This window comes from Pleurodeles waltl, chromosome 11 (assembly GCF_031143425.1).
Source record: "Pleurodeles waltl isolate 20211129_DDA chromosome 11, aPleWal1.hap1.20221129, whole genome shotgun sequence".
Taxonomy (NCBI): Eukaryota; Metazoa; Chordata; class Amphibia; order Caudata; family Salamandridae; genus Pleurodeles; species Pleurodeles waltl.
In genome coordinates, this window is record NC_090450.1 from 565,860,969 (window position 1) to 565,873,323 (window position 12,355).

Below are 12,355 nucleotides of genomic sequence, written 5' to 3' on the forward strand. Positions count from 1 at the left end.
GGCCCTGTTCAGCGGTGCTCTTCTGCACGGCGGGCCCTGTTCAGCGGTGCTCTTCTGCACGACGGGCCCTGTTCAGCGGTGCCTATCTTCACGGCGGGGCCCTGTTCAGCGGTGCTCTTCTGCACGGCGGGCCCTGTTCAGCGGTGCTCTTCTGCACGGCGGGCCCTGTTTAGCGGTGCCTATCTTCACGGCGGGGCCCTGTTCAGCGGTGCCTATCTTCACGGCGGGCCCTGTTCAGCGGTGCCTATCTTCACGGCGGGCCCTGTTCAGCGGTGCTCTTCTGCACGGCGGGCCCTGTTCAGCGGTGCACATCCAGTAGGTCAAGGGAGCCAGACCTGGGCTGGACTCCCTGCTCAGTCGCCCTCCGACCGTGATGTTTCTGGACCCTTCGGCCCTTTGGTGTCCTCCTTTACAGCTGGGATGTGGCATGTGGGGCCCACCTGCTCCGCTCTCCTGCTGGCTGACTTCTCCGCCCTGCTGCCCTTACACTCCTTAGATGGGGCTCTCGGGCCCTTGCCTCCCCTAGATGTTGTGGCTGGTGAAGTGGGCGAACTTTGCTCCTTGGGGGCAGCCGTGTCAGTCCTCGCACGGCGGCCCTTGTGTTTCCTGGTCCTCTTGCCGGGGGGGGGGGCTGGATGTGTCCTTGCTGCTGATTGAGGTGTCACTGCTGGCAAAGGGTGGACTCCAGAACCCATGCACAACAGTGACACCCGAAGATGGGCTGGTGGTGGCTGTGGTGCTCTTGGGACTCTTTGCAGATGGAGGGGGTAGGTCATCGGAGGGAAAGAGGTTAAGATTAGCCAGGAAAAGTTTTTTAGGGCCAAGGTAAAGGGTAGGAGAAGTGGTGATGGGAGTGGAGGAAGAGGATGTGGTTGTAGGAGAGTCAGGTGTGCTGTCATTGGGTGAAGGTGCTGGTGCTGTAGGCTGTCGTGAGGTGGATGTCTGTTGGGTGGGTGGCTGCCTGCGTTTGTGTGTCTTGGAAGAGGTGGTGACAGACACAGTGGGAGAGGACACAGGGGACGTGTAAATGGCAGTGGGGGTGGTGACTGCACGCGTGTGGACTCTACAGGAGGGTGTGGTGGTGATGGAAGCACTGGCTGATGTTGGTGTGCATGCAGGTGTGAGTGTAGACGTCACAGGGAGGGAGGAGGGAGACGAGGAGGAGGGGGACACAGGGGTGGTAGTGACTGTTGGAATGTCTGCATCTGGGTGTTGCTTGGGTGAGTGTTTGTGGGATCTGTGGTGCTTGTGTCTGGATGAGCTGCCCTTGGGTGTTGAGGTGTGTGCAGGCTGGTCAGATGGTGTGGATGGGATAGGCTGAGGAACAGGAGACAGAGACAGGGTGGAGGCAGTCAGAAGAGGGAGCTGGAAACAGAGACAATGGCTGCCGTCAGTGCTGAGGCCAGAGCAGTGAACGATCGTTGATGGGCAGCCTGACCCGAATGAATGCCCTCCAGGTAGGCATTGCTCCGATGCACCTCCCTTTCTACCCCCTGGATGGCATTCAAAAGGGTAGTCTGCCCAACAATGAGCGTCCTCACAAGGTCAATGAGCTCCGCACTGAGGGCAGCAGGGGTGACAGGGGCTGAGGTGCCTGGGGTGAAGGAGACGCCCGCCTTCCTGGGCGAGCGGGCACGGAGCGTAGGCTGAGGGGCTGCAGGGAGGGCGGGGCTGGTGCGCTGGGTGGCGGCTGTACCTGTAGAGGCGGGGGGCACGGATGTTGCCGCCACCGCTAGGGAGCACCCATCCGAGGACGTGTCTGTGTCGCTGCTCTCACCACCGGTCCCCGTTGTGGTGCTCCCCTCGCCCTCCGGATCACTGGTGCCCTCGGTGTCTGTTCCTGGGCCCACCGGGGCCTTGTGACTTGCAGCTCCCTCGTGCTCCGATGCCAAATCTCCTCCGCCTGATGATGCTAATGCACACATGCACAAGAAGATGAAGAAGAAGGGTGGGAGGAGAAAAAAGAAGACCTGGTTGAGTGCATGCAATGTCAACACCGTTGGCGGAGAGGACAGACACAGGAGCCGCATGCACTAAGCCACGCATTCGGGGTACACTACTCAGTACTTCTGACTAGGACAACAGGTCAAGAGACGACAAACGCGCACATGTGTGAGGCTGGACCATCAATAGCTGTACTTGTCACCCTACAGAGGTGGGGGCCGGGAGCACAGGGCCATGCCTAAGGGAGAGGACTACACTACAGAAAGCGCCCTGGCCTAATGTCACCCACAACCCTCCTCCCCCACCCAGACGCCTCCACAGCGCAGAAAGATAGCAGAATGTGCTGATACTCACCCCCTTGTGTCTGCTGTGATGCTCTCAAGCGCCCATCCAAATCAGGGTAGGCCACCGCCAGGATCCGGGACATCAGGGGGGTCAGGGTACGACTGGCACCCCTCCTAGGTTGGGAGGCCATCCCCAGCAGTGACTCGGCGGTCTTCCTGGTTCCACGGCGGATGTCCTCCCACCTCTTGCGGCAGTGGGTGCCCCGTCTGACGTGGACCCCCAGGGCCCGGACTTCCTTGGCGATGGCACGCCAAATCTCGACTTTCTGATGGGCGCTGACCTATGTGACATGTACAGGGTGGGAAGGAAACATTCATCAACTTACTGCATGTTAGATGTGATTGGCCCCCCCTCCCCAACCTTGCAATATAGCACATGCTCTCATCTGTCGTGCGTTGCACTCCTCATTCGCCCCCCACCCCACCAACTTACATCCACCCCACTCCACACAGGCATCGCCCATTCCATGTGCACCCGGTGTACTCACCTGTTGGTCTGGAGGACCGTAGAGTAACGCATACTGGGGGAGGACCCCATCCACGAGCTTCTCCAACTCTTCAGACGTGAAGGCAGGGGCCCTTTCCCCAGTCGCAGCAGCCATTGTCTCTTCCAGACCGAGTTCACAGCAGCACTTGCAGTATAGGTCCTCTCCTGTGGATGATCAGGTCTCGAGTGATTAAGCAGATAGAAAATGCCGGTCACGCCCGCGGCGGTGCGTACCGCGGCGGTGCGTACCGCTACCGCCGGCGCACATCGTCATTGGCTCCTGAAACCCATAGACTTCAATGTTATCCAATGCGGCTCTGTATAGCGGTCTTCGACCGCCTACCGCCACGGTGTGCTCCGCCAGCGCAGTGACCTCACATCCCATTGTCCCACTTCACAGGTCAGGCAGCCGCCATTTCAAGGGCCCACATGGCATAATTTCTACTGCGACACACAGGCCTATGCCTTGCATTGCCACACATACACGCCTTTCAATACATAGATAACCGTGTGCTATGCAAGCTGTGGTGAACGTACCAGTTATTAGCTTGACTCTGTGCTCCATGTTGTCATTCCTAGGCACCGTCCGCTGGGACTTGCGAGGAGAAGGATGAATCCTCGCGTGTACCGACCGCTGGTGGACCTGTCGACAATGGAAGAACGCCACATCATACTACGATACCGACTTGACCGTGACCACTATCCATGAACTGTGTGCCCAGCTGGAGCCAGCCCTGATGTCCCCCATCCGCCAACCCACAGGAATTCCCCCTCTGGTGCAGGTGCTGTCAGTCCTCCATTTTCTTGCAAGTGGCTCTTTCCAGACAACAGTGGCCATGTCATCTGGAATGTCTCAGCCAATGTTTTCAAAAGTTTTGTCTAGAGTGTTGTCTGCCCTGACGAAACACATGCGGAGTTACATTATATTCCCTGAGGAGGTTAATTTGGCCACTGTGAAGTTTGATTTTTATGCCCTTGGACATATTCCCAACATAATTGGTGCCATTGATGGGACCCATGTAGCCTTAGTCCCCCCAAAAGACGATGAGCAGGTGTACAGAAACAGGAAAAGTTACCATTCTATGAACGTCCAGGTGGTCTTTTTGGCTGACCAGTACATCTCCCATGTGAATGCCATGTTCCCTGGTTCAGTGCATGACGCGTATGTGATGCGTAATAGCAGCATCCCTTATGTGATGGAACAGCTACAGAGACAACGTGTGTGGCTAATAGGTGACTCTGGTTACCCCAACCTGCCTTGGCTATTGACCCCAGTGAGGAATCCCCAGACCAGGGCTGAGGAACGGTACAATGAGGCCCATGGGCGAACTAGGAGGATCATAGAAAGGACCTTTGGCCTCCTGAAGGCCAGGTTTAGGTGCCTGCATATGACAGGGGGATCCCTGATGTACTCACCAAAGAAGTTGTGCCAGATCATCGTGGCCTGCTGTATGCTTCACAATCTGGCATTGCGACGTCAGGTGCCTTTCCTGCAGGAGGATGGTCCAGATGGTGGTGTTGAAGCAGCTGTGGAGCCTGTGGAGAGTGAAGAGGAGGAAGACTCAGAGGACGACACAGACAACAGGGACAGAGTTATCCAACAGTATTTTCAGTAGCACACAGGTAAGAATCACCCACGCCATTTTACTTTTCCTGAAAGCCTCCAGCTTCTCAACTTTGTCTATGACCCCCCAGTTCTTTAAAACTGATGTTTGATTTTCCCTTCCCTTTTCAGTGCTGTATGACCCACTGTAGGAAAGTACCATCTTGCCTGGCATGTTACCCCCATTTTTCACTGTATATATGTTGTTTTAGTTGTATGTGTCACTGGGACCCTGGTAACCCAGGGCCCCAGTGCTCATAAGTGTGCCTGAATGTGTTACCTGTGTAGTGACTAACTGTCTCACTAAGGCTCTGCTAATCAGAACCTCAGTGGTTGTGCTCTCTCATTTCTTTCCAAATTGTCACTGACAGGCTAGTGACCATTTTTACCAATTTACATTGGCTTACTGGAACACCCTTATAATTCCCTAGTATATGGTACTGAGGTACCCAGGGTATTGGGGTTCCAGGAGATCCCTATGGGCTGCAGCATTTCTTTTGCCACCCATAGGGAGCTCTGACAATTCTTACACAGGCCTGCCACTGCAGCCTGAGTGAAATAACGTCCACGTTATTTCACAGCCATTTTACACTGCACTTAAGTAACTTATAAGTCACCTATATGTCTAACCTTTACCTGGTAAAGGTTAGGTGCAAAGTTACTTAGTGTGAGGGCACCCTGGCACTAGCCAAGGTGCCCCCACATTGTTCAGAGCCAATTCACTGAACTTTGTGAGTGCGGGGACACCATTACACGCGTGCACTACATATAGGTCACTACCTATATGTAGCTTCACCATGGTAACTCCGAATATGGCCATGTAACATGTCTATGATCATGGAATTGCCCCCTCTATGCCATCCTGGCATTGTTGGTACAATTCCATGATCCCAGTGGTCTGTAGCACAGACCCTGGTACTGCCAAACTGCCCATCCTGGGGTTTCACTGCAGCTGCTGCTGCTGCCAACCCCTCAGACAGGCAGCTGCCCTCCTGGGGTCCAGCCAGGCCTGGCCCAGGATGGCAGAACAAAGAACTTCCTCTGAGAGAGGGTGTGACACCCTCTCCCTTTGGAAAATGGTGTGAAGGCAGGGGAGGAGTAGCCTCCCCGAGCCTCTGGAAATGCTTTGTTGGGCACAGATGTGCCCAATTCTGCAAAAGCCAGTCTACACCGGTTCAGGGACCCCTTAGCCCCTGCTCTGGCGCGAAACTGGACAAAGGAAAGGGGAGTGACCACTCCCCTGACCTGCACCTCCCCTGGGAGGTGTCCAGAGCTCCTCCAGTGTGCTCCAGACCTCTGCCATCTTGGAAACAGAGGTGCTGCTGGCACACTGGACTGCTCTGAGTGGCCAGTGCCACCAGGTGACGTCAGAGACTCCTTGTGATAGGCTCCTTCAGGTGTTAGTAGCCTTTCCTCTCTCCTAGGTAGCCAAACCCTCTTTTCTGGCTATTTAGGGTCTCTGTCTCTGGGGAAACTTTAGATAACGAATGCATGAGCTCAGCCGAGTTCCTCTGCGTCTCCCTCTTCACCTTCTGATAAGGAATCGACCGCTGACCGCGCTGGAAGCCTGCAAACCTGCAACATAGTAGCAAAGACGACTACTGCAACTCTGTAACGCTGATCCTGCCGCCTTCTCGACTGTTGTCCTGCTTGTGCATGCTGTGGGGGTAGCCTGCCTCCTCTCTGCACCAGAAGCTCCGAAGAAATCTCCCGTGGGTCGACGGAATCTTCCCCCTGCAACCGCAGGCACCAAAAAGCTGCATTACCGGTCCCTTGGGTCTCCTCTCAGCACGACGAGCGAGGTCCCTCGAATCCAGCGACACCGTCCAAGTGACCCCCACAGTCCAGTGACTCTTCAGCCCAAGTTTGGTGGAGGTAAGTCCTTGCCTCACCTCGCTGGGCTGCATTGCTGGGAACCGCGACTTTGCAAGCTACTCCGGCCCCTGTGCACTTCCGGCGGAAATCCTTCGTGCACAGCCAAGCCTGGGTCCACGGCACTCTAACCTGCATTGCACGACTTTCTAAGTTGGTCTCCGGCGACGTGGGACTCCTTTGTGCAACTTCGGCGAGCACCGTTTCACGCATCCTTGTAGTGCCTGTTTCTGGCACTTCTCCGGGTGCTACCTGCTTCAGTGAGGGCTCTTTGTCTTGCTCGACGTCCCTTCTCTCTGCAGGTCCAATTTGCGACCTCCTGGTCCCTCCTGGGCCCCAGCAGCGTCCAAAAACGCCAAACGCACGATTTGCGTGTAGCAAGGCTTGTTGGCGTCCATCCGGCGGGAAAACACTTCTGCACGACTCTCCAAGGCGTGGGGGGTCCATCCTCCAAAGGGGAAGTCTCTAGCCCTTGTCGTTCCTGCAGTATTCACAGTTCTTCAGCCTAGTAAGAGCTTCTTTGCACCAACCGCTGGCATTTCTTGGGCATCTGCCCATCTCCGAGCTGCTTGTGACTTTTGGACTTGGTCCCCTTGTTCCACAGGTACCCTCAGTCAGGAATCCATCATTGTTGCATTGCTGATTTGTGTTTTCCTTGCATTTTCCCTCTAACACGACTATTTTGTCCTTAGGGGAACTTTAGTGCACTTTGCACTCACTTTTCAGGGTCTTGGGGAGGGTTATTTTTCTAACTCTCACTATTTTCTAATAGTCCCAGCGACCCTCTACAAGGTCACATAGGTTTGGGGTCCATTCGTGGTTCGCATTCCACTTTTGGAGTATATGGTTTGTGTTGCCCCTATCCCTATGTTTCCCCATTGCATCCTATTGTAACTATACATTGTTTGCACTGTTTTCTAAGACTATACTGCATATTTTTGCTATTGTGTATATATATCTTGTGTATATTTCCTATCCTCTCACTGAGGGTATACTCTAAGATACTTTGGCATATTGTCATAAAAATAAAGTACCTTTATTTTTAGTATAACTGTGTATTGTGTTTTCTTATGATATTGTGTATATGACACTAAGTGGTACTGTAGTAGCTTCACACGTCTCCTAGTTCAGCCTAAGCTGCTCTGCTAAGCTACCATTATCTATCAGCCTAAGCTGCTAGACACCCTATACACTAATAAGGGATAACTGGGCCTGGTGCAAGGTGCAGGTACCCCTTGGTACTCACTACAAGCCAGTCCAGCCTCCTACATTGGTTGTGCAGCGGTGGGATAAGTGCTTGAGACTACTTACCACTCTTGTCATTGTACTTTTCATAAGAGAAAAATATACAAAACAAGGTCAGTGTATATACACATAGCCAAAAAGTTTTGCATTTCCTCTTTTCACTCTTTTCTAAGTGCTGAAAAGTACTTCTAAACTTTCAAAAAGTTCTTAAAAGTTTAAAAAGTTTTTTTCTGTCTTTCCAAAAAGTTCTGAAAACTTTTTTCTCTTTGTCTATCACTTTAACTCTCTCTAAAAATGTCTGGCACAGGCCAAAATGTTGAACTGTCCAAACTTGCATATGATCACCTTAGCTGGAAAGGAGCAAGGAGTCTCTGCATAGAGAGAGGTTTGAGTGTAGGGAAGAATCCTTCCTTAGAACTGTTAATTAATATGCTTAGAGTACAGGATAAGGCCATAAGTGCCCAATCTGTAGAAAAAGTAGCTAATGGTTCTCAATCTGATCCAGGGACTCCCCCAGGAAAAGGTTCAGGAAAGAAACTTCTCAGCCTGCCCATTACTAGACAGTCTAGCATAGTTGGTACAGAGGTTGAATCACACCATACTAATGGTGTGCTCTCACATTATGCTGGTAGCCAAGCTGTTAGGGTGCCCTCTGTAAGGGACAGGTCTCCTTCTGTTCATTCCCATCATACCTCTGTATCTAGAAATGTCCCTCCCACCCACCCTGATGACAGATTGTTAGAAAGGGAGCTCAATAGATTGAGAGTGGAACAAACCAGACTGAAGCTCAAGAAGCAACAGCTGGATTTGGATAGACAGTCTTTAGAAATAGAGAGGGAAAGACAGAAGTTGGGTTTAGATACCCATGGTGGCAGCAGCAGTATTCCCCATAGTCATCCTGCAAAAGAGCATGATTCCAGGAATCTGCACAAGATAGTTCCCCCTTATAAGGAGGGGGATGACATTAACAAGTGGTTTGCTGCACTTGAGAGGGCCTGTGCTGTACAGGATGTCCCTCAAAAGCAGTGGGCTGCTATCCTATGGCTATCATTTAGTGGAAAAGGTAGGGATAGGCTCCTTACAGTGAAAGAAAATGATGCCAATAATTTCCAAGTTCTTAAGAATGCACTCCTGGATGGTTATGGCTTAACCACTGAACAGTACAGGATAAAGTTCAGAGAGACCAAAAAGGAGTCTTCACAGGACTGGGTTGATTTCATTGACCAGGCAGTGAAGGCCTTGGAGGGGTGGTTACATGGCAGTAAAGTTACTGATTATGACAGCCTGTATAACTTAATCCTGAGAGAGCATATTCTTAATAATTGTGTGTCTGATTTGTTGCACCAGTACTTGGTGGACTCTGATCTGACCTCTCCCCAAGAATTGGGAAAGAAGGCAGACAAATGGGTCAGAACAAGAGTGAACAGAAAAGTTCATACAGGGGGTGACAAAGATGGCAACAAAAAGAAGGATGGTAAGTCTTCTGACAAGGGTGGGGACAAATCTAAAAATGAGTCTTCATCAGGCCCACAAAAACACTCTGGTGGGGGTGGTGGGTCCAAATCCTCCTTTAATCAGAACAAGGAAAATAAACCATGGTGCTATTTATGTAAAATAAAAGGCCATTGGACAACAGATCCCAGTTGTCCAAAGAAAGGCACCACAGCTCCTACCACTACAACCCCTACTGCTACACCTAGTGTCCCTACTAATAGCAGTGGTGGTGGGAGCAAACCTACTAATAGCCAATCCAAGGGAGTAGCTGGGCTCACTTTTGGTAATTTAGTTGGGGTTGGTCTAATTAGGGAGACCACAGAGGCTACTTTAGTCTCTGAAGGGGCTATTGATTTAGCCACTTTGGTTGCTTGCCCCCATAACTTGGAGAAGTACAAGCAACTAACCCTAATAAATGGTGTTGAGGTCCAGGCCTACAGGGACACAGGTGCCAGTGTCACAATGGTGATTGAGAAACTGGTGCACCCTGAACAACACATACTTGGACACCAGTACCAAGTAACCGATGCTCACAACATAACACAAAGCCACCCCATGGCTGTTGTAAATCTCAACTGGGGGGGGGGTATCTGGTCCAAAGAAAGTTGTGGTAGCTTCAGAATTACCTGTAGACTGTCTATTAGGGAATGATTTGGAGACATCAGCTTGGTCAGATGTGGAGTTGGAGGCCCATGCAGCAATGCTGGGCATCCCAGGGCATATTTTTGCTTTGACAAGGGCTCAGGCCAAAAAGCAAAAAGGACAGGGAAGCTTGGATCCTGGAACAATGGACCAAGTGCTCCCTAAAGCTAGGGCTAGTAGAAGCAAACCACTTCCTACTATCCCTCCCTCTACAGTGGATTCTACTTCTGAGGAAGAAGAATTCCCTCCCTGTGCAGAACCTACACCAGAGGAGCTGGAAGCAGATACTGCTGAGCTTTTGGGTGAAGGGGGGCCTGCCAGAGAGGAGCTGAGTGTGGCACAGCAAACCTGTCCCACATTAGAGGGTCTCAGACAGCAAGCTGTCAAACAGGCTAATGGGGATGTCAGTGACTCACACAGAGTTTACTGGGAGGACAACCTCTTGTACACTGAGCATAGGGATCCTAAACCTGGAGCTGCCAGGAGATTAGTGATTCCTCAGGAGTACAGAAAGTTCCTCCTAACACTGTCACATGACATTCCCTTAGCTGGGCACCTGGGTCAAATGAAAACTTGGGACAGATTGGTACCACTGTTTCATTGGCCTAGGATGTCTGAGGACACAAAAGAATTTTGTAAGTCCTGTGAAACCTGTCAAGCCAGTGGCAAGACAGGTGGCACTCCAAAGGCACCCCTTATCCCACTGCCTGTGGTTGGGGTTCCCTTTGAAAGGGTAGGGGTTGACATAGTTGGCCCCCTTGACCCTCCTACTGCTTCAGGCAATAGGTTTATCTTAGTGGTAGTGGACCATGCCACAAGATATCCTGAAGCAATTCCTTTAAGGACCACTACAGCTCCTGCAGTGGCAAAGGCCCTCCTGGGAATATTTTCCAGGGTGGGCTTCCCAAAGGAAGTAGTATCAGACAGAGGAAGCAATTTCATGTCTGCATACTTAAAGGCCATGTGGAAGGAGTGTGGTGTAACTTACAAGTTCACAACACCCTATCATCCACAAACAAATGGACTGGTGGAGAGATTTAATAAAACTCTCAAAGGCATGATTATGGGACTCCCTGAAAAACTCCGCAGGAGATGGGATATCCTTCTACCATGCCTCCTTTTTGCCTACAGGGAGGTACCTCAGAAAGGAGTGGGCTTCAGCCCCTTCGAACTTCTTTTTGGACACCCTGTTAGGGGTCCACTCACACTTGTAAAGGAGGGTTGGGAACAACCTTTAAAAGCTCCTAAGCAGGATATTGTGGACTATGTACTTGGCCTCAGATCAAGGATGGCTGAGTACATGAAAAAGGCCAGTAAAAACCTTCAGGCCAGCCAAGAGCTCCAGAAGCAATGGCATGATCAGAAGGCTGTTTTGGTTCAGTACCAACCAGGGCAGAAAGTGTGGGTCTTGGAGCCTGTGGCCCCAAGAGCACTCCAAGATAAATGGAGTGGACCCCACACAATTGTTGAAAAGAAGGGTGAAGTCACCTACTTGGTTGACTTAGGCACTGCCAGGAGTCCCCTTAGGGTGCTCCATGTCAACCGCCAGAAACCCTACTATGACAGGGCTGATCTCACCCTGCTCATGGCAACAGATGAGGGACAGGAAGAAGACAGTGATCCTCTACCTGATCTCTTCTCTTCCACAGAACAAGATGCTCTTGTGGAAGGTGTAGTTTTGGCTGATTGTCTTACTGCTGAGCAGAAAGATAATTGCATAAATCTCCTAGGACAATTTTCAGAACTCTTCTCCATTGTGCCAGGCACCACTTCTTGGTGTGAGCACACTATAGATACTGGAGACAGTTTACCTGTCAAAAGTAAGATCTATAGGCAGCCTGACCATGTCAGGGACTGCATAAAGCAAGAAGTTCAGAAGATGTTGGAACTAGGAGTGGTTGAGCACTCTGACAGTCCATGGGCTTCTCCTGTGGTACTGGTACCAAAACCCAATTCTAAAGATGGAAAGAAGGAAATGAGGTTTTGTGTAGACTATAGAGGTCTCAACTTGGTAACCAAAACTGATGCTCACCCTATACCCAGGGCAGATGAGCTCATAGATACACTGGCATCTGCCAAGTATCTAAGCACTTTTGATTTGACTGCAGGGTATTGGCAGATCAAATTGTCAGAAGATGCTAAACCTAAGACTGCATTTTCTACCATTGGAGGACATTACCAGTTTACTGTAATGCCTTTTGGTTTGAAAAATGCACCTGCCACTTTTCAGAGGTTGGTGAACACAGTCCTGCAAGGGCTGGAAGCTTTCAGTGCAGCATATTTGGATGATATAGCTGTCTTTAGCTCCAGCTGGGATGATCACCTGGTCCACCTATGGAAAGTTTTGGAGGCCCTGCAAAAGGCAGGCCTCACTATCAAGGCTTCAAAGTGCCAGATAGGGCAGGGTAAGGTGGTTTATCTGGGACACCTTGTTGGTGGGGAACAGATTGCACCACTTCAGGGGAAAATCCAAACAATTATTGATTGGGTTCCCCCTACCACTCAGACTCAGGTGAGAGCCTTCCTAGGCCTCACTGGGTATTACAGGAGGTTCATTAAGAACTATGGCTCCATTGCAGCCCCTCTTAATGACCTCACTTCCAAGAAAATGCCTAAAAAGGTATTATGGACAGCAAACTGTCAGAAAGCTTTTGAGGAGCTGAAGCAGGCCATGTGCTCTGCACCTGTCCTGAAAAGCCCTTGTTACTCTAAAAAATTCTATGT